This window comes from Camarhynchus parvulus, chromosome 4 (genome assembly GCF_901933205.1).
Source record: "Camarhynchus parvulus chromosome 4, STF_HiC, whole genome shotgun sequence".
Taxonomy (NCBI): Eukaryota; Metazoa; Chordata; class Aves; order Passeriformes; family Thraupidae; genus Camarhynchus; species Camarhynchus parvulus.
In genome coordinates this window covers 54,114,940-54,140,402 of record NC_044574.1, presented here as the reverse complement: position 1 = coordinate 54,140,402, position 25,463 = coordinate 54,114,940, and positions in this window count along the sequence as shown.

The following is a 25,463-nucleotide window of genomic DNA, read 5'->3' as shown; positions in this document are numbered from 1 at the left end:
TCCATGAAAAAGTCCTGCTTCAAATTTAATTGATAAATTCACATGTCCTTTGTTGGTTTTTTTCCCCCTCCTGTCTTATTCTGCTATGGCAAATATAATCCCCCATAGCTTTTTATGCTAGAAACAACAGAGGCTGCAAAATAACCTTTGCAGTTAGCAAGATAAAGGGTGTGCTGTTAGTAACCCCATAGCTCCAGATTCCCATCCTGCTCAGCCTCACAGATCAACATTGCAGAGACATAACCTTTACCTGGAGTCCTGGTTCCTGCCTGCCTCCTGCAGGAGCTCTGTGCACTCTGAAGTTTCTGCCTTTCTTGCTGAAGAACAATTTTTAAAGACAATGACTATAATAGTAGTAATTATTTCTTATTGGATATTTCAATGTCAAAAACAATAACTGAGGTTTTTTTCTCTATTTTAAAAACTCCCTACAAAAAGGTGATATTTCCTATACTGAAAATGTACCGCCTTGTTTATCAAATGTTGAAAACCATAGGTTTATTCCAGTTAGCAGTGATTTGTTCAAAATTGGAAAAAGAAAAGCAGTGAAAATTTTGCTTGACCAAAAACCTTGAGCATCTCCATGCTTTTGGGGATTAGGACATACTATTTTTGTCCAAGCAAGTTAAGCACAAATTCCACTAATTCAGATTCCTCAAGATCTGCATGCTTGGTGTTTTCTGTGGACTGACTTGACACTTTCATAGCCTTTGCTGGCAGGACAGACAGAATTTGGGTGAAACCTTAATTCTTTATGCTTGAAGTCCAGCAGGCAGAACCCCACATTTTTAAAATCTTATCCAGTGGACTTGTCGGTATTCAAAAATGGTTTTTTTAAAGAGCTAGATTAAAATCCCTTTGAAAATGTTAAAATATGAATTAAGAAGTGCTCTGTTCTCCATGTCAGTACTGTGTCAGTGGCTGTGTGCAAATGTCCCTGTTGGCAGGGCCTGATCAGTGTCCAGGATCTTCTGCTTATTGTTGAGCACCCTCTCCTGGCTCTCTGCTATTTGCACACAAATTATATAATGGATTGAGAGCTCTGGAATAAACTGCGGTGCCCAGTTGAGTTTAGGAGGGTGTCTACTCAAATAATATGAGTTGCTGGTCTCCTTAAAGCATACCTGGTTTTTAACAACATAGCTGATTTGCAGCCAAGAAATCCTTCTAGTGGTGAAATTCCTCAGTAAGGATTTTTTCTTGCCTTTAATGCTGCTTCTAATTGATCCCAGAAAAGCACTTGCAGACTAAAAAATACAATGCATAAGGCACAATCTGATAAGGGTATGATGCCCAGCTGGTAAAAATGTTGTTTATTGGGCGACTAAGCCTCCACATCTCTCAGTGGATGTTATCTTTCTGTAATACCTCAAGCAGCCTAAAGCTTAATCTAGGCATGAATTGGTGTGTCATAAAGCAAGGGATTTTTGCTGGGATTCTGGCAATAAACAGCAGCTAGAATGAAAATAGGAGGTGAAGCTTCAGGGTTACCCCTCAGTTAAGAGTTACAATATGTGAAACCATCATCTGACTTTTGGATCTCATAATAAATTGAGCTGGAGCACATGAAAGTGCTCCTGCAGTATGTGACTGACTGCTTGCCATGGCTAAGGCAGTCCAAAATTCTTTGAGTAAGTCACAGCAGAAAGGGCAGAAATCTTCTCTTGTTGCTTTCCTGTTATTCCACAGCCAGGCAGCATTACTGCTAAATTTAGCAGTTCCCATGCATCTCATCTGGATCCATCCAGTAGCTTCAGGTGTCTAATGAAGGCACCTACTTATATAGGTCTTGGTCACTGTCCTCTTCATAGTTTGTAGGAGTTCAGGGAGATTAAATTCTTAATTTTGGTCCTTTATGGATTTGTGGGGGGGCTCTGCTGTTGTTAACAGCCCATGTCCCTGCTGGCTTCAGAGAGGTATTTTCCCTTGGGACATACCTTGAGGAAACTACCACTGCACTGAGACCAAGAGCCAGGCTCCTCCTAAAGGTGCTAAAAAGACATTAAAAACAGCATCAAGCCAGTTCCCTGACTGCTGACATTTTTAAACATGAAATTTAAGTGTTTCCAGGCTGGTTTAAATTTGCAACATCATCCAAAATCTCTGTGATATTTGCTCTAATTATCCTGTTAAATCAAACATTGATTTAGTAAGGAGTTTCTAACATCAGTCCCTCTCATCTTACTCTCAGGCACCACACTTGCCCAACTTGAGGAGATCCCAGAGGAAAAGGATATTTCTGAACACTGGGAACCTTGTCACTGAGCATACACCAAAGAGTAGGTGCCAATTTGCAGTAGCTGAGGATTATACTCCAACATATTTTATTGCACTGAGCTCTGTGGCTCTGTATTCCTATACAGCAAGTATGATCCTGGCTTTTGTGGAGGAAAGCCATCATTTCTCCTAGATGCTATCGTGGGACTGTTTGGTGTAAGTAAAGATATCCTGTTCAGCTCTTTGATTTCAGCCTTCAAGCCAGCTTTCATTTTGGATTACCCTCAATTAGAAGGCACTTTGAATTTTTCTGCTGTTTAATTGGAAGATGTGAATAAAGAAGCAGGTAGAAACAAAGAGAATACAGAAGTATTTTCAGGTCACTGCAAAATGAGAGCAGTGGTGTTACTGAATTTGAGTGGATGTGAGCAGGGGCTGCTTCAATTTTTGTGTGACTTTGATACAGGCAAAGACACCAAAGTCTTATGGTTTTTAAGTTAAGAAGCTCAAAGAATAAATTGACTGCAGCTGAGATCTGAGGCAAAATACTTTGTTTATTTCCTTTGTATGTGATAGAATACACCTTTTTAACTGCAAGAGAAACTCCCTAATTTGTAATAATGAGATTAACTGGAAGAGAAGGTGTAGCACAAAGAGAGCCACCATAGCATGAAGTGTTGTTATTTATTTATTCCACAGTGGAAAAAATCATCCCAGTTTTCTTTTGTCTGACTCCTAAATCACTGGGATGGAGTTTCATCAGGGAGGAATAAATGCAAGTAGTCCCACTGAGTTGCAGAGGACTGTGTTCAGCAAACTACCCATGTTTGTTTCCAGCTCGAGTAAGCAAAGAATTGATAGTATGTGGCCTCACTGTGGCCATGTCTTGGCTAGACAATGCTTATTGCTATTGATTAACATTTTTGTCAAGTAATAGAAGCAAGGAGAGGCCATTATGCTAGGCATGGAAAAAGACAGTGAGATGGAAGGCTTTGGAGTCGAAGGCCAGAGTGGGAGCAGGGGATGTTTTTCCTACAGGCACAACGCTCTGCACCGAACCCGTCCATACACAGAGAGCACTTGCAGAGTGAGAAAAGCCCATTTGACTTTCCTGTCCACTTGTAAAATCCCTTGCAGCATCCTGGTGCGGAGCAAGGCTTTCCCAGCTCGCTGTGTATTCCCTCTCCAGCCCTGGTCGGGAGGAACTTGGCAGCGCTCCCCTTGGCACAGGCAGCAGAGCACAGCCACACTGCAGCAGCAGAGCAGGCCCTGCATCTTGAAGTAAGTGAATTTGCTCGGCTAATTGCTCGCAAGTGCTCCCTCTGAGCACCTGTAAATTGTTAAGTTTAATAGGGTGGCAGCTGTTGCCGGCTGCCTGGGCTCTCGCTGCCTTGGAAGTAGTTGGGAGATGAGAGCAGCAACTTGTGGCACGATTATCTTTTTCTCCATTTCCTCTCAATTTCATTGTCATTTTCTTCTCTCTTAAGAGCGCTTAAAAGCATTTTTTTGCTCCTTATAATACCCACAGGAGCTGTTGTGAAGTGCACTTTTTGCGTTTAAGGTTTCAAAACCTAAAACCTCTGACTTTCAGAGGTTTGGAGAGTGGTTTAGTTGGAAAACCGCTGCTGTGTGTACGCCTGCAAAACACAGAACTTAAGCTGGCCCAGCTGGAGGGAGGGGTGCCTCAGGAGGATGGGTGGTTACACTGTTGGGCTTCAGTGCCCTCCATCTCCTGTAGGAATGAGAGTCTGCTGCTGGCTGAGTGGAAAGTAGATGCCTGAATATTTGGATGGTTCTGGACTTTGGTTTTGAGAACTTGATAGCTGTAGTGGGACAGGTACTTTTCTGATTCTAGCATCCTAGCAGGAGGGAAATAGAGTCACCAGTAATAAATGAGATGTTCTCCGAGTTGAGCAAGGTGTGGGAAGAATGTAACACATCTTTCAGTGGGATTTAGTGGGCTGGAGTAACCCTCAATCTGCAGAGGGTAGAGGGAGCTGAAGCTCTTCATGCAGGTACCTCCATCAATTCTTGCAGTGTGCTAGAGGAAATGATCCTTGTGGTACATTACAGATAACCAGGAAGGACTGGCAGGAGATGCATTGCTCTGAAATGTGGCTGGGCTTATCAGATCCCCTCTGCCACTCCTGAAGTAGGTAAGGATTGTTGCCTCTGCAGTTATAATGGTTGAGTGCAGGAAACTCAGGTAAGAATTGGCTTTCTAGTCTCACTGTTTTTGCAGGACAGAAATGTCTGTGTGCATGGAGTGTTCTAGCAAGCTCTGCCTTCACATGTAGGTTTGTGCTCCCCTGTCTTTTCCATTCCAGGTTGGAGACATGCCATCTCAGGCATATTTCCTTCTGTGGCAGCTCAGTCTGGGTGCATGACCCACACAAATAAACAAGTGTTGAGGTTTATGGGAAGATCCCCTGGTATAGGAGCATTGCCCATAGCCTTACTCTAGAAAAATCAACTTTTGTGTTAATGCACTACTGGTGAGAGAGGAACCCCTGACCCTGAGCAGTCAGACCAAGACAGGGGGGATTCTCCCCTCCCAGGAACCAGGCAGAGCAGGAATGTATCTTGTCTGGTGTTGCAGCGATGCTATGGCACAGCAAAGTCCTCAGGAGTCACTGGGACGAGAGGGCAGGGGATGGCCACACACAAGGACCTGACTTGTAATATGGTTGGTAGGATGCTCTGGTGGCAGGGAATGGGAGAGCCTGGGCCCTGCTTCCCAGCACCGTCAGCATATGAAACAACAGATCTGTTCCCATAGTCTGACCCAAAATTAGATGGCAATCAAAGGAAATATCCAGACTAGTGAGCTGTCCATGGGTTTTGGAAATTAATTCCCCTTCCTTTGTTTATTCTTATACTTGCTGAGTGGCCAGGTTCTCCTCTTTTTTCCCTGAACACAGATTGCCTTTCCTTGGCTTTGAAAGGAGAGGAAGTTTAAGTGGTGTGATAATAAAAGGACAAAACCTGTCATGATTAATAGTCACATGAAATCATGTGTGAAGAACGTTCAGTTATAGCTATCCTCAGGAGAGAAAAGTTTCCCAAGTATCTTAACAGAAAGAAGGAAAAAGGACAATATGTCTGTGATTCTTGGTGATCAGTCACTTTGCACATAGAGAGAGTAAGGAATACTGCTGCCCACAGAGAGCATTTGGGGGGAATTGACAGTGAAAGGGTAAAAAAAAAAAAACCTTTGTGAAACATTTACAAAAAGTTTGGCTTTTGCTAAAATTTGGAGCAGTGCTCCACTGGGACCTCTTCTAGCCCAGGGGCTTCTTCTGTTTAAAATCATTAACGGCCAGCTCAGTTTCTGCCAGAGTTATTGGCTGAGCCAATATAGTCCTATTAATTTGACTGAGCTTCTTGAAGATAGAGAGGAAATATTAAAACCTCTTCAAGCTGCTGGTACCTTCTGGGATCTCAGGCATACAGTGGTCTTGATAAATCTTACAAATTCATACTTGGGGGGGAAATTTGCTAAGTGGTTCACAGGGGCTTACCTACATCTTAATGGGCAGTGATCAGGCACAATGTTGCAGAATGGTTTCAGTATAAGCCCTATGATGTCCGATCCTTGTTTTTAGGGGAGGGATGTTACCTGCAAGAATAACCTACCCTTTTATCTGGACTTCCAGACCTTGCTGATATTCTGTCCAATTTTTAGAGTGTAAATAAAATTGGTTTGGATGTTTATCACCCCGATCAGCAGCAGTTGTAAGTTATATAGCCCAGATAATAGGAGTGAGATCTATTGCAATGCTACTGGGCTATAACTCAGGACTAGCTGCTCTAGCCTGCTTCCTTCCCCTGCATTTTGTTGAGTGGTTAGGAGCACTTGTCCATTGACTAAGCTCTTTGCTCACGCTAAAAAAGAGGCATGTGAATTAACAGAGCAGGAAAGTGAAAAATTACCCTTCCAGTTTTTGAATTACTGCGAGGTTTGCTACCTGGGTTTTGCTGCTCCCTGGAGTCAAGTGATGGTTTTGAAGTGCTGTCTCTGGTTTTTACCTGGAATTCTGCTCTAGCCAAACTCTACAGTGATGTTCATGTCCATTTCCACAAAGTCTTGAATATCCCACTTCGAAAGCAATTTGTATCTACCATTTATCCAGGTGCCTTTATGCCTGACTGTGAAAGTACAGAAATCCCCAAAGCATAGCTACTGCCCAAATCACTGCTCTCCATGCCTACAATTCCAGGAAAGGAGTGGATTCAGGTATGGACCTATAAACTGCTGAGAGAGAGATAATACTGGGAGGCATGTGACACAGGAACCTCAACATGGGCTGCTTTACCATTACCAAGGGTGTCCTGAAATGATGTATGTGCAAGGAGAGAGGATGGAAAACAGCTCAAGTAGGGATGACAGAGCTTTTATACTGCATGTAAAAGGAATGAGATGTAGAAGGTTCAGCTAAAATCCAGAGAGGACAATGCTTTGCTGGTAGAAGAGAGTTTTCTCGTGTGTGTGTGTGTGTTAATAACCAAAATGTGCAACAATTTTCCTTAATGCAAAACATGTACCTTGATCAGCAAATTATCTGCTTGCACATTAAATGATGCGCTGTGATCTCTGAGGTGTATTAAATATTGAAATCAGAAATTTTATCATTAATGGAAAGGTAATGAGCAACAACGATATTATGTGCCTCGGTTGACATTTGTCAGAACCCATTGTAGTTGGAAGGCGACTTTTCTGAGTCTCTGGTGGTAATATGCCAATTATTTCAGTTATCAATGCCCCTGGAGGCTCCAAGTGCCTACCATGGATGTTTTACCTCAAACTGTGTATGGAGCAGGGTTTCTCAGTATAGATAAAAGCCAATTTGAACAGACTGGAGGAGAGAGAGACCAGTTTTTACCATGCAGATTTATAGCTAAAGGCATTCTACCAGCTTCTGTGTTTCAGCTTCTTTCATCCAATGAGGTGGCTTTTAGGATGTGCAGTTTCTTTGGACTATGGGTAATAAAAGCACAAGGTGATGCCTTCACCTACAGTTAACATGTAGGTGCCTAAATTAGAATAAATACATATGTAATGTGTAAAGTGCCTGAGGATGACTCCAGGTAATTCTGAAATGTTTATTATTGGGATTATTGAGCCATCAGAAATCCCAGTCAAGATCAAGGTCCCCTTATAGCGGACTGCCTGTCCTGTCCCTGCTCTGCAGTTTAAACAGGTCTAGGGAAGTGGTGTGACTTTTTCAAGGACACTTAACTTGTCAGTGACAGACCAGCAGCTAAATTGGAATCTTCTGCCGTTTGGTTTGCACTGAGGTACAGGTATTGAATTGCACATCATATATATCTATGTCCAAGTTAGCTTTTACCTGGAAGTTTGGGTTTCATTTATGTTAAAGGCTGTCTGGGTGGGCTTGTTGGAGCCCATGTCACTGCTGTGCCTACCCATACTGTCCTTTCAAAGTATCTCAGCATGTCCACGTCATCCCTGTTTGCACCATGAACTCTTGCACAAATGAAGGCTTTACAAAATGCTTTTACCAATGAACTAACCTGCTGTTCTCAGCTCAAGTCGGTAAGCTGAAGCCAGATTTGGATACAACTCTAATCACCCATGACCTGGCAGATGCCATGGGCTCACTGCTTGATGGACAGCAAGTCCCAGCTCCTGGTCTCTGTTCCTCAGCTGCTCTGCTGGCTGTACAGCCATGTCCTTCCCCCTCCACTGCTTGGATCCATGCAGCAGGAGTGGGGCCAGCAAGGTGTTGGCACTGCTCACCCCGTTGTGGCCAACAGTGCCAGGAGCCTGCCTAGCAGGTGTGGGCCTGTTGCTGAGGTTGGGTATTGGCTTGCCTGGCAGGCTGACCCTGCCTACAAACACAGAGCTGGATGAGGCTATTTGTAGGGCTTAGAGATGTCTTGCTTTTACATCCCTCTCCATTGCTGCACATTATTAGACTCCCTTGACTTTTATGAAGGTCCTAAATTGCTACAGAAAACAGTGCTGTTTTCTGCTGGCTTAACTATTGCATTCCTTAAGGCTTGTTTTTCAGTGCTACACTTTACTGCCTGTTAAGCTAACTGTATTTTTATCTCCTCTGCCTCTGAATGTCTTCTGTAAAAGTCCAAAGTAAGCCACAGCTTGCCCAGAGGAATATTCCAGGAGAGAAAAGGAAGAATTCAGGAACAATAATAATGTAACTCTGGCAATCCTGTTGCAAAATAATACTACAAAAACATTTAGGCATGAAAGAGTGATTCCTCCCATAGATATCTACTTAGAGTACAAAAGAAAAAGCTCCCCAGGGACTTGCTCTCTTATAAGAGATTGCAAGTCTAGTTTATCCTCTATAGATGCAAGTGTATGTTGCAGATAACTTTGAGATGTGCATTAATGGGGAAGGTATTTTCTCTCATTCATTGTTCCTCATTCCTTTGCCCCCAAATATTGGAGAAAAATGGATTATGTATCATCATTCTCCCTTGGGTGTGATAAGTGCCCTTAGCTGTGTTGAGGCAGCAATCTGCCCCTTCTTCCTCTCAGTCCCCAAACAACCCCAGTTTGATGTGGGGACAGAGCAGAGATGCACAAAAGCAGTTGCTGTGGTAACCCCAAGCAGCCTGGGTTAGCAGTGGGCAAAGGCTGCTCTCCACACCCTCTCTTGTGGAGGATAGGGCTGAAATGCAAAATGGGCATTTGATGTCCTGGCCTAATGGTTTATCCCTCACAGTGCGGGGATGCTGGGCTGTGTTCCTCCCTTGTTGGTTGTAGTTTGCCTGGAGGCCTTGCTAACTTTACCCTGAAATATGTTCCCACAGACTGTTTATGCTATCCTAAGCCAATTAAATAAAAGCACTGCTAAGATGTTTGTGTTTCCTTGTTTAGCCACTGGGCTCTTTATGCTCCAGCACAAGCAAGGGCTGCTTTGGGACTGTGTGGGACTCACTGTGCCCACCAGAGCTGATCCCACCAGAGCCCAGCCCAAGGCACAGAAGAGACACAGAGTGCCCTTTACAAGGCTTGCTGGATGAGAGACAGGGGTTTTGAGAGAGACATCTATACAGATTGTGAGGGTCTTTGACAATTTGACTAGTTGGGGGTAGTGAGTGTTGAAAGGTCTCCCAACACTGCTTTAATGGCCAAAGTTTGCTGTGGTGAAACTAAGTTTAATGGAGAGTGTTTGCACCACTAAAGGTGGCAGTAGGTTTTAATTTTCTTTTATCAGAAGTTACTTGTGAGCTAACATTGAGGGCTGACCCAAGCTGCAGGCAGCTTGCAGGGAAGCTTGTGGTACATATGTCCTGTTTGCTCTTCAGTGCGTGTTCGGTCATCAGCTGGGTGATTTATGTGAAGAGGAATAAAAGATGGGCTCTGGTAGTGAAATTTAGGGAGCAGCCCAGAGGTACTACTGAAGCTCTTGTTTTATTTTACAGGAATGTGAAGGATTCATTACTTCACAGAGCAAAGAATATATTTTTTTCACCGAACAAGTAATAAATGATGAGGAGGAAGAAAGATCTTTAAATATCAATGGACTCTGTTCATGGTCATATTGCATCACATGGAAGAAAAGACAAAAATCACTGAAGGAGTTTCAAGAACATTCAGGTAAACAAAAACTTGATGCAGGGATACAACCAAGGATAGTCCTAAACCAAGGCCAGACCTCGAATTAATGTTCCTGGAGATGTAGAGGGGCTGTCATGATATTTTATTCCTTTCTGCTTCTGACAGAATAACAAGAATTCTTCTTGAAGGACAGTGCAATTTTTGTTGCCAAACACACTATCCTGAGTAGCAGGAGTGAGACCTAAATCCTAAGGTTTCTTCTTTGGTTTCATATGTTTGATACTTCTAATCCCTTACAGTGGCTTGCTTTGTGTGTTTCAGTTTTCAGTTGCACCTCTCTGAATTAGTTACTAAAATGATTTAAAAAGATAACTGAAGGTATCTGTTAATCATGAATATTAGGGTTCATAGAACAGATATTTTGAGTCTTTCAAATAAAGTGCAATAGTTTTTGGCTGAGAGAGTATGGTTTCAGTTCAAATAGTTAAAGAGGAGGAGGAGGAGAAGGACACTGGCTGGGTGCAGACACTTGTAATCTTGTGCATAGATGGCTTTCATGATCTCAATATACAGGGCTAGGAAAGGGCCTTTCCCCGGTGTAAAGTGACTGTGATTGCATTTAAGCAAGTTAAAATATTAATTCAGCAGATGCATGCCTTGAGATACCAAACTACTTTCTGGAGCAATCAACAGCTGATAATATGAGAAATGGTTGTTTTCAAATATTCAAGAGCTATTCAAGAGCCAAATGTACATTAGTTTAGCAATACCCTGACAGATCGTGTTGACTTTCTAACTCACAGAATATGGGTGGTAAGAGATTGTTTAACTGGACACTGAATTGCCCATTTCCATCCTGCTGTCTCCAACTTGATAACTGTGATAATTACACACCTTCTAACTTTAAATATCCTCAGACTTATCTCATCATGTATTTCCTGCCATTCAGCCCACTCATGGATAGAGTATTCTGCAGTTTAAATGCTGAAGAAGTTTTACTCCTATCACATCTTGAAACTGTTAATAAAAAATATTATTGTGAGACTTTTCTACTTATTCCAGAAGTCTCATTGTAAAGATGTCTTCTCTCTTCAGTGAAACAAAGAGCAGTGATTGGTGGCAGGCAAAGCACTGACCTGTGTTTAAACCACTGTTGTCACTTTTGTGTGAAGCTCTGTGACTGTATGAATACTGGGATTATGGGAATGGAATGAAAACCCAGGGTACCTCAGGAATAAATGCTGCTTTCTCTCTGTAGAGTAATTAATTCACCAGCTACCTGGGAGAGGACACTCTGCCCTTGGACTTCCTGCCATGTAGAGGACATCAAGCTGGCCAGACTCCAGCTAGGAGAAAAATTTTTACTTTGAGAGCTGTTTTCTGAAGCACCTTGTAAGATGTCCCTGATGCTGAGGCTTGCAAGTCAATTTGGTGCCTTGAAAATTGTGCTGATTGGCCATAATATGTGTGTAGCGACAATCTGAGGATGGGGGAGGCCCCTGTCTTGTTTCTTCATTGACCTTAGAGGGAGCCTAAGCAGATACCTGAGGTTCAGCATCTGAATTTTAGATAAGAGAACACAGATAATTTTGAAAACTCCATTGCATGTCCGGTTGCACCACTGAGAACTAGACCATGGATGGAGTTCTTCCTTGAGCTGCAGCTCAGGAAGGCTGTGGAGACCTGAACACACTCTCCCCAGGTGTCAGCTCAATCTCTTCACCTCTTGGAATTGAGTAAAACCTTTCCCAAATGTTTTTGTACTAAAAATTTTACCTCTTCTAAATTGCTGAGGAGAGAGCAGAATAGTCACCACCCATCAACCTGAGTCCTGTCCTTAGAATGCAGGTGGCATGTTATGTTTTTAGTGTTGTGCTTCAACTTTTTCTAGCTCCTCCATGCCCTGGAGACAGTTTATTGCCACGTGCCCTTTGCAGAACTGGCCCACCCTTGTCCTGTGCCAGGCTGCGTGAGTGCAACTCAGCCTTCCTGTCAAATTCCATTGTCAGAACAGAAAATTCTTCCTCCTTACACTGGTAAGGAGCACAACAGTGCTATGGTGTGTTTTGCACCATATTGCAACTGTGAAGGGGGAATTGAAATGGCTGGTGGAGCTTCTCTTGGTGCTACTGATGATTTCTCTGTCCTTGAAGTTTAGGACTCTTTCCTTGAAGCTTTTCAATAAGAGCTGCTGCAGACTTGACACGTTGGCATTAATTTAGTCTTCACAGAGGAACACAGAACATGCTTTACAGATGAGCTAAAAGCACTTGCTGGAGCTGCCTCTGCTCCAAGTCTCTAATAATTCTGCCTTGGGAGAGAAGAAAATTATTAAAAACCTCTGCTCCTGAATCCTTTCCCTGCCTCTGTCCTATGATGGGAGCATATTACTGAAATCCACAGAGCTGGTGAGTTGCAAATTCCCTGACCAGGGCACTGAGTTTGGATGGCTGTGCTTCCCCCTGAGTTGTTTGTGCAGCTGCCACTGGCAGGGATATGTGGAGTGAGCAGCCCATAGTGCAGCCTTTCTGGGATATGCTGCAGCCAATTATAAGGCTGATGGAAGCAAGGAATTTTTTTTTCCTGGGCTACAGAATACAGAGAAATAAATATTCAGACTCCATAGCTGCAAGTAAGCCTAAGGGCAAGGTCAAATGTAAACATTTCAGTGACTTTTTGGTTGACCTGTAATGGCCTTTTCAGCCTTCTAGCATACAAGAGCCATCGGGCTCCTGGTCAGAGTATTGGGTTGTGCTTGGAGCTCACGTTATTTCTTCCCTGAGGCAAGATATTGTGCTTTGTGGTTATTCTGCTGTAAAGGTCAAGCTGCTGAGGCATTAAATGCATCCCTCCTTTTCCTGTATTAGCTGTTTTCTCTTTTAGGTCTGCTTCCACGTTTGGGGTTTGTGCCTTCCCTGGGTAGTTACAATGAGTGTACTTCATAAGCAAGTTAAACACCTAATGTACTCTCATTCTGTCTATTTTCTTCCTCTGGTTTCACCAGCTGTTTCCAATCTTGCATATTGATATCCCCAGGAAGGCAGTCTTTGTAGGCAAGTAAATTAAATTGAGTGGCAATGCTTGACACCAGGTTTATGGACAATTGGTGATTAAGTTACCTCTGAGAAGCATTTGACTCCCAAAGAGAGAAACAATATATTGCAAATATGCTCTAGTCTTCTTCAGGGGTTTTTTGTGTAGGGTGAGAGTTACAGAATCATAACTAATGTCTTATGATTAGCTAAAACTTTGTCTTTCAAAGAACAGGATCTCAGGAGAAGGATAATATGGCTGGAAGTAAAATTACTGTCCTGTTTTGGGGGTGTTGGGGTAGTGGTTTGTTCGGGACTTTTTTTCCCCTTGTTTTTTTTCTTTGTTTGGTTAGGGGCATGATAGATGGAGAAATGCATTTAATGTTTCCTGTGGGAGATGATGCTTTTGGGATCTTGGAGTAAATTTAGGACCAGCTAGTACAGCCAAGATGTAGTGAGGAACTGACAGTCAGGATATGGTCATTAACCATGTATGGCCAGCAAGTCTCTCTGTGAGGCAGGCTTCATTTTCTGTAACATTCAAAATGAATCAGGAAATGAAGATTTTATAAGGGGGTTTATATATTTTCCTCCATTCTCTGAAATTAATATGTGGGAGCTCATCCTTGTCTTTTCCTGCAGTCTGGGCAGGGTAAAAGGAAAATTATTAGGCTACTTTCAGTCCACCTTTTTGGACTGTTCAAAGCAGAATCACGTGTGGCGCTGAGCTTCTAATCTGTAATCTTATGGTTAGACATTGCAGGATTACTTGTAGTTCTATTTGCTATTCGAAAGTTTATGGTTTTAAGACTGAATGGCTGAATTTCTTCAGCCTTGAGTCCTGATTCTGCAAACAGTTCTTATCAAAAGGGGATTTTGTGCGGGTCAGGAACTTGATTTGCTTTCCTGTCTTTTAGTATAACCCTGAAAGCTGCCTTGATGATTATGGCTTTGTGGTACAGCAAAGTGCAGCAAGTGTACTTTTCTTTTTTATGTTGGTTGTTGCTTTGGATTTTAGTTTGGCTCATTTCCTAGAAGCTAGTAGCTCAGATTGGTTTGGGAATTGCTAAAAGACTGCCTTAGTGCTCTAAGCACCAAAATCTCAGTCCAGCAAAACTCTTAGGTGTAGGTTTAACTTTAGATATGTTTTTAAGATTCCATCATGCAAAATGGAATTTTGGGAAGACCTGAGGATTTTATTCAACTCCAGCCGCATTTAGGGGCCAGTAGTACCCCTGGAAGTGTCATATTTAGTGACCCATGGCAGTGCTTCTTTCCCTGCAGTGAGGAGTGGGACACAATTTTAGCTAGGAGGTGTGCTGTTCTAACAGGATACCTCCAGCATTTAGGATTGAAGGGTGCTTTTGTCCCTAAGGGTGCTGTTTGTTGGCTCTGTGGCTAATGCAGCTGTCTCCAGCTCAGCAGTGTATGAATGAGAGAAGCTTGGAAGTGGTTTATGCTCACTCAGACAGCAGCTCTGAGACATGAGAGAAAGAAAGAAATGAAACATGTTGTTGCTTTGCACACAGATTAAAAAGCTGCTGCAGTCTGTTCTGCCCAGGACGGGACATGGCAGTCTGAAAAAGAAGAAATAAAAGTAGTTTGGGACTTGGTTTCATTTCAGCCGGCGCCAAAACCTGTATTTGTAACTAAATGACTGATAGCAGGTCTTATATTCCTGCAAAACTTATTGGGATGAGAGATTTGGAAACATGTGCTCCTTTTGCTTTGCTTAATAGAACTCAGGTCACAGCATCTCTCGGAGCCTCAGTTTCCCCCAAAATAAAGGGGAGACAATATTATTTATTCCATCAATGTGGTCTTTTGGGTTGGACTTACCCCCCATCATAGAAGTTAATCATGTGGCAGTCTCTCTGTAGGTAGTAGAGACAAAAGAACCTCCAGAGAGCCAATGAGCCCAGCTGAGATCTGAATTGCTCTCTGGAGTTTCAGCTCTGTCAAGTGGCTCAAGGAGACATTTAAGCAAAGGCACGTCTCTTTTAGGTGGCTTGCTTAGATGCCTGCAGGACAGTGGAATGAAACAAGATCTCCTGAGCTACAGATAGCGCTGAATTTACATGGCCTGAAGTATGTTCATTGGCTATGCTGGAATTTTGCAAGTGTGATGCACCCCAAAGTCCCTCTTCTTGGAGGCACAAAGAGAGAGCACCATCCACACGATTAATCTCTCCCATGGTTTCTGGAAGCTTATGCTAAAATTGTCATGAGAAAGAGAATTTTTTCTATTAAAATGCAAGCACATTTAATTTCCAAGTGCTAGGTGTCATTTGGGGTCATTAAATGGCTCTTCTGCTGCAAATTTGGGGAAATTAGTGACTGACCTCATGCAAAACCAGAACTGAGATATTAGAAATCATAATTTGTAATCAAGCAGTGCCCTGAGAACTGCAGCTAATTAAAAGGTGTTTTTATTGGAGGGGGTTTGTTATTGTTGTTTGAGCTTTTTGTTTAAAGAGTCTGAAGTCTATTTCTTTCGGGAAGGCTTGCATAAGCACTTTCTAACCATTATAATGTCATTATATATGGGATTCATTACATTAGAAACATTAGGGGAGATTAAAAAGGATCTATTGGAGGCATTGGCTGAAAAAGAAAGGATAAAGACTAGTTGCAGTTTGAGCTTTCATTACGTGACTTGAAACAAATGTTGAAATATTGTATTTAAGCTAAATGTGTTTGTTGGAGGTAGCATTAGGAGGGAAAGCAAAGCAGCAAATACCACTCCCACCACTAAAGAAAAAAATCACAATGGCTGGGAACAGTGTGTTAATTAGCAAACTAATTTCCTTGTACTCTAAGTGCATAACAAGTTTTAAATGCTTTCCGAATGGATGGTATCAATTGCATTTTGCTCCTTGAATGTAATTGTTTCCATGGCAATGCTGAGTTCTGCTGTACACAGATTATGACTGTAAATCCTTCCAGTCATTTATGGGAAGTCTGTATTAGTTTGGCAGCTGACCTGTATTCAGGTTATATTTTCCTTTTGTTGCAGTTGTTTTACAGGCAAATGAACAAAAAGAAAAGTCACTGGAAAAGAGCCAGATGCTCAGTCCATCCCATTTGGCTTCATTTCACTGATTTTAGTGGCTCTGTCCTGCATTACATCAGTCCCTGCCCTGTTCTTATTTATATCTTTTTTATATATGCAGGAGAAAGGGCCACAAATGTCATCTCCCTGATAATAGGCCATTGTTCAGGTCACTTTTAATTTGCTTCTTGTGAGATGCTATCAGGTAACCTCTTATTGCAAAGGGAGAGCAAGCCATGCCAGGCCACTGCTGTAGAGCTGCTGGCCAGTGCTGGGCAGCTGGGAAGGATCAGGAGGGGACCATTGCCTTCACAGGGCAGCAGACACTGCTTGCAGGGTGACCTGAGCCTCCTGTCAGTGTGAGAGAAGTCATAAAGGATAAGACCTAACACACCACCAACTTCTGGTCTCTTTTAGGTTAAAGCAGCAGCACATCTCCTTTTCTCTGCCAGCTGTTCCTTTTCCCCTTGATTTGTACACAAGGTGCTGTAAATACACCTTGCTCAGAATCCCTTTACCTTTGCTCATGTAAATTAGAATCATTACTTTTTTCTTCCAGTATCAGAAAGAATAGTCTATGTTCAAAAATTGTCTCAAAGCCCACGCTCTCTCAAAGCTTGGTTAACAATACTTTGTGTAAAGACAAATGAGAGGCTGCATTGTCTGAGGCCATTACTCTGGTCCCTCTAACTCAACTCTAGCCAGATTTTGTTAGTTCTTGTCATACCTGGGAAGTATTAATGGACTGACAAGCAGTGAAGAGGGTTTGAGAAAATGGAATTTTAGTTCAACAGCCAACAGGGTTGTTTAGTTCTTTTAGAAGAATGGAGAGAAAACGACTGCAAGCACAGGCAGGTGCTGGCACCATTTTTGAGTACTTAAACATAGGAAAAGTGTGGAGAAATCAACTCCTACATTTTCCTACTCATTGCACAGATATTTCCTTCCACTCCTTCATCCCCTTCAGCACATCTTGCTGGGCTGACTCACTGGACTTTGCTGTGGTTCCTGAGTGCACAGCCCTGTTATGTACAGCCATCCTCATGTGTTCTGTACATAAATGCACACCTGCACACACATTCTGAACACACCTGGCAGGAATTCCCTGTTGAGGCTGTTTTTCTGGACTTTGGGGTTGTTCAGGTGTGACTTGGAGCCTGTTGAGGTACTGAAGAAGTAGCACATTTTCTTCTCTGAAAGGGGTGCTAACCATACCATCCAGACCTGCGTTGCACCCATTCTCTCTCAGCTAGAAGAACCAAATATCTTACAGACTCCCTCACTAATGATCTGCTTGATGAATCCCACTCTCTAAGGAACTGGTTTCTTTCAAAAAACTTTGGGAATTCAGTTCCCAGCAGGAGATTTCAGGCTCTGTGTCTGAGAAATTTGAGGTTTAGGAGAAACGGAGATAATATATTTAGAATTTCAGGAAAAGAAGTTTTTGAGAGATAGAAGTTAAACTTGTATACGTAATGTGGAACATTTCAAGCTCCTGACAGAGATGACCTGAGGTATTAAAGTATGAGGGACTGGGATGATGAGCTGGAAGCATCTATTCTAAATCCCTTTGAGTTTTAATCTGGAGCAGATGAGAATGTGGGAGAAAAAAAGGAGAAGATTTTAAAATAGCTGCATGCCTTTTGCAGTCAATTCAGTCTGCAGGAAATCTGAACAATATTCAGGAAATAGTATAACTCCCAAAAAAGCCTGTTGTTTCTAAGCAAAGCCAGTTTGGTCTTATCCACGCTGAGGAGAAAATGGGATTGACAAGCATGTAAAAGAATTGAGACAGAAAGTGTGAAACTGTGTTTGAAAGCAGAGAGAAGCTTAGAGACAATGTTAGTTTCGGTGTGATTGAGAAAGGAGAAGGGGGGAGAGGATGGAGAAGGGTGTTCCTTGAAGGAATTGGGTCTGCATTTGGCAAAAGCAGGGAGCACCTGAGAAAGACTAAAGAATACCAGGCTAAAAGCTAGACTTTTGTTATAACAAACAAATAACAAAATAACAAATAAACAAAAGCAAATAGCAAAAAAAAAAGTTTCTGCATCTCATTAAACAGAACATGTGATACCCATTTGGTATCACTTCTATGAGTGAGTGCATGAGGACTGGGAGCCTGAGCAGAGCAGTGGGAGGAAAGTCCCACAACCCTCATGAAATAACTCTCTGGCTGAATAGCTGAATTCCTCACTGACTTGAGACAGGATACAACTCAACTGAGAGCTAAAGGTTTCATTCCCAATACTGCCTTGCAGGGCAGTGGTAGCTTGTCTACTCACAAACCTTTCAATGCAATAGCACCAACACTTATGTTTTATTTCCTCATTGGTTTGAGTGGGTTTTTGTTTTTGTTTGTTTCTTTTTAAAAGCTTTTTTGCATGTTAGTTTTGTCCTGTAGGATGGGATTTTTGTCAGTCTGACAAAAACTGCATGCTTTTTAGGAGGTCTTCGTGATTTCTAGGGAAGGAAAAGCCACCCCTTATGAAGCTCTCCTGTGTTCCCTCATCAAAGGGGAAGGAGTTTTGTGTTCAGGTAACTTTCAGACCCCTAAATACCACTCAAGAAAAAAATCATAGAAATGGAAAAATTAGGTGGTTTTTGTGAGAAGTGAGTAATGGTAGTCCTTTCAAACAGCTCTCTGCTCTACTGAGGGGTATCTGAGTGGTGACACAAATCTGTGCCTGAGCTATAGCCAGAGCTGCAGCATCTGCTCAGGCCCAAACAACACCTGTGAGATTTGGTTTCTAGGGCTGAAAGTTTAATCTTCAAGGGTATGATCAACTCCTTTGCTCCTTCTGTCATCCTCAAGGCTAAAAGAACCCACCTGTTGCTTTGCACACCTGCCTGAGAAAGCACACCCCCAAAACTTGCCCTTTGTGTCCTGCTGGGCATCTCTTTCTGCTCAGGATTCACAGGAGGTATTGGGAAACAGGAAAAACCTCAGCACAGCAGAAAGGATTTGCATGCAGAGCATCTGCTTTTGTGAGCAGGACGAACTCATGCAAAACTCTGTCTTGTGAGCATGTAACTTAACTACAAATACTTAAAAAGTGGTGATTTTAAGCATGTCATCACTCTTTATTTGGCTAAAATAAAAAGAAGAAAGGTTTTGTTATTTTTCAACTTGATTATTCTCTTGATTTGAGTATGCTCAGCCATCTGTTGAGGGCACAAAAAGACAGAAGCAAGTAATTAAGCAGACCAGTTGCACTGAAATAACAAATAATTGAGATTAAGTGTTTAGTGACAGTTAATAGTCTGAAAGTAATTTCTCATAGGTAGTGAATGCTTGTGGAAAAATGATGCACTTGTGAGGGAAATAGTGGCTCCTGAATAAAAGGAAAAGGAGAAATAAGGTATCAAATCTGTAAAATGAATTTTTTGGGACTTTTCTCACCTTGCTGTGATTGTCTGAAAATTTCACTAAACCTGTATGTAATCTTGAGTATTCAGCAGAGATCTGTAGACTTAGTAAATGAGTTGCTCTTGCTTTCTAGATGCTGTACTTTCCCAGTACTTCTGGAAGGAGCACACACCCCAGGGTTATTCAAGACATGTTACTTCAAAAATAAAGTCAGGGGAAAATTGCTGCTCACAGAGTGAATTCCCAGCTCCGTTAAAATCCAAGGCAATTTTGCTTTTGTTCAGTATTTTCTGAAAAAGAGTCCCATTTAGGAAGCAACATCCCCCAGAAACTTACATTAAATGTATAAAATTATAGGGTAGGCTGAGTGCTAAACCTCAAGTTTAGAAACAAGCAAAAAGGGTAGCAGATAGCCAATACTTCCATGCCTCCCCAAAATCCTTTTTCTCACAATAGTGTGTGTTTTATTGAAACTGGCATAAACCACAACCTTGAATGGGCCTGTTACATGAAGTAGTTGAAATAAAAGGATATCTAGGGGTTGTTTTTTTTAATAGTCCTTTTTGGTAAAGTAATCCATTGTGCCATCCAGCTTTTTCAGAGTGGATATTAAATGTTATCATATTTGAGGTGGGTCTCTGCATAGCAGCACTGTTGTGACTTTCTCCAGAATGTCCCAGTAGCACTGGGCTGTGACTTCTCAAATGTTTTTTAGCAAATTTACCCATCCTTAGGTTCAGAGCTGCTGGTAACATCCTCCCTGTATGGAAAGGGGAAGGGAAGGGAAGGATTTTGCTGGGAAATTCCACCAACTGATGTAATCACCTTTACTTGTGATGTAGTCACACAACACTTTGAGAGGTGGTGGTGGGAGAAAGGCAGCCCTCACTCATGCTGTTGCCAAATTCTCCAAGAGGGAACTCCTACCCTGGTTTGGAGTAAACTGGCCCAGCAGTTCTTGTGGAGCTACATGTGATTCTGCAGTATATCAGACATTATCAGCTGATGGGCAAAATGACTTATCAATGTAAGAGTGGCTGTACTTTGACAGGTATTCAAACTGAAAGATCAATTTACATTTTCTGAAAGGAAGGAACATGCAGTAGATTAGTTTTCAAATGGTTTTTAGTACAAGAAATGAACCTATTTACATCAGTGATTTCTAAGGTTACATTTGTTTTTGCTATGTTTTTTTTCTCCCCTTCTAGATGCAGTTCATATTTGCTAAGGACTCTGGACATTACATTGGAATAAGGAAGACTTGGAAGGCAATTTAAAAAAGATAGATATCCAAATCACTATCATAATCCTTCTGGCTCTTTGAAAACGAATAGTAAAGTGTTTCAGAGAGATGTTTATTGGAAAGATTAGTTTTATCATGAAATTGTTACTTCAGCACATGGTTTCAGATTGGCCATTACCTTAGAAAATTCACAGATGAAAACACAAGGAGAATTGCCAGTGAAAAAGTCCCAATGGCTGAGAGAATCTTTTTCTTGTGCACTTTTTCCCCCCTGTAGTTATATATTGGCTTCACCTGGGAGAAGTAAACAATCTTTAAGAAGTCAAGGATGGAAAAAATAAGCTCAAGCTCTACTGTAAATTTTGTATATCATCTCTTTTTTGGGGGGAAGGTAATTTTACTTATTTATTGATACTGCTAGGTAAATGTTGAAAAAACTCTAAATATTTATGAAAGAATGATTTTTTAAAAATAAACTCTCTTTAAACCTAGCTATAAATGTTTACATGGGAGCCTGGAAAAGATTCTTACCTTTTGAATGAATATATGACCAGGATGCAATGATCCTGTCAAAGGGAAGGCTTTAATGCCAAAGGCAAAGACAACTCCTGTGAAGATTGTTAATGCATTGACAGCCTTAACAGAGCTTTGTTACAGGTAACCCTTGGGAAAGAGCTCATCAACATCACCTAAAATCAGAAACTATCTGCCAGTTGAATGCTCTAAATAGGAGATCACCCTGTTTGCTTTCTTGCAGCATCATTTCACCACCTGCATAGTTTAGTTCTTGAAAAGACCCTAGCATGAGCATCTCTTTCTTTCCCTAATGGAGACTTGGTTCCTCTTACTGAAGCTCTGAATTTATAGTCCTTCCACATACATGGAAAACTCTGATGCCTATAGGGATGGACCTCGAAAAAAAAGGCATGAATGGGTATGTACTCATTTCCATTCCTGATATGGAGACACATCTTTTGGAAGAAAACTTCTAATGCTTTGGTCTTTCATTGTTGCATTTCATGCTCATTTACTCTCATTCCATTTCAATTTCATTTTGGACAATGTAGGGATTTTCTTGAGTTAAACCTAAATACCTCTCTCAGGAGTCTGTTCTCCCATGTTAAGAAAAAAAAAAAAAAGCAAGTTAAAGGAAAGTGGGTTTAGAAGTTCAGAGTCATATAGTTAATTTCTGTGTCAGCATAGGGGGTTTTGTGATGAAAGGGTATTACTGACATTTCAGCAGAGAGGGATGAAAGGAGAATGCCAGTGTCCCTTCAAATGTCTTGCACAGGTTGCATGAAAGCAGGATTATATCAGTCTCAGGATGCCAAGGTTTTACTTATAAAAATAAATTCTTCTAGAAAATATCCCAAGCTGGTGTCATGTTGTTGAGTGCAAATGGCTCCATTAGCAGTTAGTAGTGCTTGTACATATGTCCATCCATCTGCCTTATGACTTTGTATCTGAGGAAAGGGCTGTGAATTAGTTACTTATGTAAAAGCCTGCTTTTAATGTGTGTAAAGAAAAGGATTGCAGGCAGTGATGATACACTTGGCTAAAAGTACTCATTGCTGTAGACACACTTGTCCCTGGGCAAGATGAATCAGAGTTAAGAGCAGGCCATAAAATGGATTTAACAGAATTATAGATGTGTTCTCTTTCAATTTTTTTTCTTCAGTCAATCCTACAATTTTCATATGTAACCAGAGCACCTTTCAAATTGGCAAAGGAACTCTTTTCTTTGAGTGGGTTGGTCTCTTTGTCTTGCACAAGGCACCAAAGTATTCTCACTGGAGTGAGTAAAATGCTGCAAAAAGGCATTTGCAAATTCTCACTGCAGTTCTGTTGCAGCTCCTTTTGCCTAAAGCTGAGGCTGCTTTTTGCCATAGGTAAAAATTTTGCTTTTGGCAGTGAGTCAAGTGTGAGATGATGCAGATTCAAATCTTAGTGGTACTTTGTGCCAAGTCTCTGCAAGAGCCTAGAATTTATAGTAGTAAACTACCATTGCAACTGTAGGACCAGAAGTACGTTCCTTGATAAGCAGGGGTTACTGTCGTGGGAACATGTTGTTTATTCATTTCTTACAATTTCTCTGTAGAGAAAATTTCAGTCTTCCAGTCAGAGAGGAGAGATAAAGATATGTAAGACAGATGCAACTTTGATGTAACACATTGTGAGTAGCAAATGACTGCTTTGAAAATGTCTCAAATTCTGCATTGTGTGAAAAATCTTCCTTATAGCCATCTGACAACCATGCATGGATTTGGGCCTGAAAATATATTGTGATTTCCAATGGTAACTGAGAGAAAGGAGATAAATTTACAGCTATTTTCTGTTCATAATGCTGACTAGCAGCCTGAGAGGGCACAGGCATGAGCCAGTTTGCTGCATGTGGTGGTTTATTTCCACAAAGTTTTTGTACCTACATCTCGATTCAGCTTCAATTCTGCAGTCCTCTTCAGGAGAATATCAGAACTGGAGCAAAAAAAAAAAAAAAGCTATTGGACAGTCATTATTAATCAAGATAAACTATGTTTTCTTTCCAAAAGTTTCCCCTCATGCCCCATGCTTTTTGGAAACATAAACCTGCTGGGGAAATACCTTGCATACTCTCTTTCAGCAATTTCTGTTGATTCAGTTATGAAGTGGTTTTGCAGCAGTGGAGAAGACAAACAATTCTGTGGAAAGTGTTCTTGCCAGTGGTTATCTTGCCTGCATCCTTCCCTGTCTGGCACGGCCTTTGTCTTCATTTCCTAAACCAAATGGAGTTTGCCCTCGTCTCTTATGCCCAGCATTGCCAGATGGCAAACTTCTTTTGTTGTTTACTACATCTGTTTCTTCTCTGGTCATATCTCTCCAGCTGGCTGGCTAATCCAGCTGTTTGTAAGCTTTTCCATAAAGTGGAATTTATCTTGCTTTAGGAAACAAAATGGATAAATCTTCCCTTTTTGCAGGAATACAGGTTCATAACCTGTATTCATGGCAGCTTCATGAAACTCTGTCCAACCAGGAAGATGGTTCCTTGCTGTTCATCATCTTTTATCTGGTCTGTGGTCTTCCTTTTGAAAAAAATCAACAAAACAAAAAATCCCAAAAGTTGACCCAATTATGTAATGTTTTCCTCTTCTATTCTTTCTTAATTGCTCCTCCTAATGCGTTGCATCTCTCTTGTAAAAAAGGAAGAAAATTTAATGTGATGGAATGGATTTTGATAAACACAGCATTAAATTTAGTGTAGTTACTAAATATTGCAGTGCCTTTCAGGGAAGGTTTGTAGATCTCTTGATTTTTTCCTGACACTGGCCACAAATAAGATGTCTATTACTTGTAGCACCACAGAACTCCCTCCATCAGATCAATTCAAAATTGATTATATGAATCCAAGCCAAATATGATGTAACAGGCAAACTGCAGATAAAATGTGGAATGAGCATGCCGAATTGCAAACTGTGGCACTTAAATATCACAAATATGTTTACCTCTTCACTTGCTCTGTCCCCATGATGAAATATTTGCTTAGAATGCTTTCAGAAAACATGCTCTCCTCCCAATCCTAAATGTACTGGTTTTTATCATTTCACTCACCAGCAATTTGAACTAGTTAAAGCTTTTCTGATTGCAGCTGTGATGCTTCATATTGGCTTTGATTTCTGTAAAGGTGCTTCAGCTAGTCTGCGCTTCCCATGACTGACCGCAGCATCTCCTGGGCATCCAGGAAAGCCTGGACAGAAAATAGAGGCAGGGGTTTGGGGCCACAGCTTTGCTATCTGGCAGAGTTACAGGACCCATGGTGACCCCACAGGCCACCTAAATTGTAACATTTGTGCAGATTGGCCTTGTCCTGCCCGGGCAGCTGTGAGCCTGAAGCCCCAAAGCCTGTCTCCAGGTGAGCCCAGGGCAGTAAGGGTTTCAATGAACTGCAAAGCAAGAACTAAACTTGTGGGCTTTCCTTCCTGAGAAGAACTTCCCAATTCCCAGCATGGTAGCTATTTTTGGGTTGATTTCTGCTCTTCTTGATAATTTTCCAAGCAGCAGCTTTGAAAGCTTCTCTCCTGCTTTACAGAGGACCTTTTTTACAAAGTAGTATACAGACCAGGAATAAAACAAAGCACCAAAGACAAGATGATTGTATTCTGCTCAGCACTAGTTAATGATAGTAGTGATAATGATAATAATAATAATGACAATAATAGTGGCAATTTCAAATGAATTTATGTACATACTCATGCATGTAAGTTGGAATCTATTTCATGGCAACGCTTCTGGTAATATTTCAGAACTTGCATCTCTGGAAAGAAAAAACAAATTAATTTATTTAAATGTTCAGAAGTACAATTGTAACAGCATTTCTGCACTATTTGTCCCTAATGAGAACAAACTGTCATTGTCATCGTTTCCAGGCAACTACCAAGGAATGCTTAACCTTACATGGGGGTCTTGAAAACCACACATTATGCCAGGTAAAGCATGTCTGAAAAAAAACTAGCTCAAGAGATCACATAGGAACATTTTATTTAATCTCACTTTTAATTAGTTCTTTTTTCTTACTTTCAGGCCAATTATTTTTCTGTCAAAGACTTGCTTTCCTTAAGTAGGAAAATCAAATTAAACATGATTTTCACATTCTATTTTTAATATTTAACAAGCCAAGAAGTACTCTGGGCTACAGTGGTTACTGTGGGGTCATTTGGAAAGATTTTGACAGCTTGAAAGCATTCCCTCTTGATGGAAATGGGAAGAGCCAGTAAGAGAAGTATGATGGGCAGTTTTAGAGGCTTCCACTGAGACTGGAACCTCATTATGCATCATGCATACTGCAAATGTCCATCTCTCTTAACAGACTACAGCCTGAATAAATAAGAAATTGATGGAGAAATGAGGGTTCAGTAATGAGTGGCACAATGTGCAACAGGGCACCCTCCACCCAAGTCCCAACCAGCACCTCATGAACTGGGGGAGGTGGCAAAAATTAATCCAGTCTGGCAGTGAAATTGCTTTTC